The sequence below is a fragment of the Simochromis diagramma genome, unplaced genomic scaffold (assembly GCF_900408965.1).
Source record: "Simochromis diagramma unplaced genomic scaffold, fSimDia1.1 OVJJ01000733.1, whole genome shotgun sequence".
NCBI classification, from domain to species: domain Eukaryota; kingdom Metazoa; phylum Chordata; class Actinopteri; order Cichliformes; family Cichlidae; genus Simochromis; species Simochromis diagramma.
In genome coordinates this window covers 373,594-376,450 of record NW_024387501.1, presented here as the reverse complement: position 1 = coordinate 376,450, position 2,857 = coordinate 373,594, and the positions used below count along the sequence as shown (strand labels likewise).

The following is a 2,857-nucleotide window of genomic DNA, read 5'->3' as shown; positions in this document are numbered from 1 at the left end:
TGAATTGTGTAATTTACATATCATTTGGATCCCAAGAAGCTACTAGCTGCCCATCTTAACTGAACAATTTTGTAATGGATGTTTTGAGTTCTCACCTTTGAGAACTCCTATTTCTTTTTACCACTTAGAACTGATCTCGGTTAAGTTCCCTCTTAACTAGCTTATAGGGCTTTGGAGTTGACGTCACGCCGCAGTGCATTGTGGGATCGCGGCGCCATGTCAGTAGGCCAGAAAGCAAAACAAGCGCACAGTGTTAGAGTGTTGGATTCGGGACTGCCAGAACCATGCTCAAAATCAGCGCAAAAGACAAAGGGCTGTATCGCGACCGATTGTGCCCAGATGCCAAGAGACGGTACTTTGAAAAAATTGCGTGCATCTTTGTTACGGGCGCCAACCACTGTGACCTCGTTCTGTGGACACAGACAGACCTTGCTGTTATTCGCGTCTTCCCTGCTGTGGATTTCTGGAAACCGCGCTTAAAGCAAGCACAAGACTTCTTTCGTAAAGTGTGCCTTCCTGAACTTGTTGGGAAATACTTCTCGAAACAACGTGCTGCTCTAAATAGCCTGTAATGTTTCATGTTGTGGTTAAAGATTGATGACAGCTGTGTGGTGCGATGTAAATAGTTTGCATTTCATTTTTATGTGATTGCTGTGTACATGTGAATAGATCTATAATAAAGAAAAACAAACAAATATACTATTCTTTTTTGTTTTATTAAAACAACTTCACACAAAGTACAACTATTTACAATGTACTGTACATCCAAAAAAACAGCTTTAAGAATACTCAACAAGAGCAAGTGTCATTTGGCCCTGGTTTGACAACAACACTGGGGCACATATTAACAAAACAAGAAGTGTTGTGTCTTCAGCCTCACATGATAAGAGTAATCGGATTGGCATTGTAGTGTGTAACATTTTGAACTTGTTGCGCAAACTACCTATTACTCGCTCAACATGAATTCTCAGGTGGGCAATTGCTCTCGTTTGTTCAACGTCCCTTGCATCAAGTTGACAGTAGCCTTTTGTGAAAGCTGGAATCTTGACCTCCGCACACATCATTCCTACAGCATCTCTGATGTCAAAGCCTCTGTCAGCCAATACTACGTCCCCTGGTAACAGCTTTTGAAGAATGCCACATCTCTCTGCGATGTATTTATCTGATGCACGACCCCCCCTATCCCCTGGAAATGAAAGAAATAGCTCCATGGGGTGTAATCCCGATGAGGTATTTTATGGTCTGTGTACCCTTGTAATGAGAGTATGTTTGTGCGCGTGCCTTTAAATTAGATGGTCTTTCTGTTCGAATCTCAAAACAGTCAACAATGATGGCTACTCGTTTTCCAAAAGTTTCAGTAAACTGTGGAGGCATTGTGGCCTGCAGACAGTGCCTCTCAGGCCAGTGCACCAGTGCTCCTAAGCGGGCATACAAAACATCAATGGTATCGGTGAAGACAGAAGACAGTGTTTTGTGGGACACACACAATCCTTCGTCTGCCCTTCAGCTTCCGTGACGCTGTCACTCCCATCACCACTGTCCACATTTGCAGCTGGTACGTCAACCTCCACTTGTCCAACACAACTGCTGTCCACTGCCTCCATGACATGGTTATTTTGTTGTTGTTCTTCTGTCAGAACTTCATTGATCATCAAGCCTGTAAGATAAAAATAGTGCATAGACATAAGGTTAATGTACACCAATAGTCCAATGACAGGTGTGTGATTCATCTTTAAGTTATGTGCGGATTAGTGTACCATGAGAGCAGTTTAGTATGTTTTTAGAGGGGGGGGTTACCTGCAATGGGTGCTCTTTTTCGCTTCCGTTGCATACGCCTTGCGTGCCGGTCCGAGTCTGACACAGGTTTGTCGTCGTGCCCCATGTGCAGTGTTGGTGCCCAGTCTGGATTTGTTACATCCATTTCATATGCTGGCTTGCCTGCAATAATGCCAAATCAAAAGCTACTCAGTCGACATGACGTGGTTCTGCAGCATCACACATTAGCATGTTTTATCTCATTATCTATGACCGCAGCGCATTGAAAAAAAAAACACTAAAAGCCTTTTAATAGTGATATGAATTAATTTAGAACTCACCGGAGAGAAAATGCCGCGAGCAAACCAACAAAAAGCTGGGGATTGCACGGAACTCAATATCCGCTCGTCTCACCACTGCAATCCATGCCTGGCATCTTTGTTTGGTGATATCGGATACATGGGATCCCTCACGTTGCCGCCAGGATGGAAAACGATGAAAAGATAGCCCATTATCCAGTTTCTTGCCTTCACGATCGTGAGATCTAACGTTGCAACCGACTACACAACATAGCTGAAGCTGTATCCTTTGTCTGGCCTACTGTCATGGCGGCGGGGGGCGTGGCCCGCCTCCTCTGACATCACGCTCCAAAGCCCTATTAGTAGCATACATAGTTGATAGACAGCTGCGAGAGCAGCTAAGTTGGATTAACTGGCTGACTTTTCTGCCATGCACCTCCAAGGAGTTAGAACGCTGCTGAGGTTGCACAAAGAAGAGACTCCCCACACATAACAGTGAGCCTCAAATGATTACTTATTTAGCTACATATGAATGTGAGGATGTGAGTGGCTGTTCAGGCATCTGGGAAGGATCTCAAACTGGAGTACAGATGGCAGACAGTTGGTTTCATAAGCCTCGCCCTCTGTTCAAAGATAGGTGTTCACAGTGGACATAAGGGTTTCTGTTCTTGCTCTTGACGAAGGCGGTCACACTTTTCTCCTCTCCTCCTCCTCCTCTCCCTTAGCTTCCCTGCTTAGCCTCTTATGTCCTTGTCTTGTCTCGTGTGTTTTGTATTACTTTTCCCTGGAACACTCTCTCACAG

The 2,857-nt window shown here is 44.7% G+C and overlaps 1 long non-coding RNA gene across 1 annotated transcript; it reads right to left on the bottom strand.

Annotated features, from left to right (window-relative positions):
• Positions 1-1,818: 1,818 nt before the first annotated feature.
• Positions 1,819-2,328, bottom strand: LOC120725711. The gene is made up of 2 exons (XR_005694194.1): positions 2,097-2,328; positions 1,819-1,938 (listed from the first exon to the last, which is right to left on the bottom strand). It is a non-coding gene; the product is annotated as an uncharacterized LOC120725711 (long non-coding RNA).
• Between the last annotated feature and the right edge of the window lie 529 nt (positions 2,329-2,857).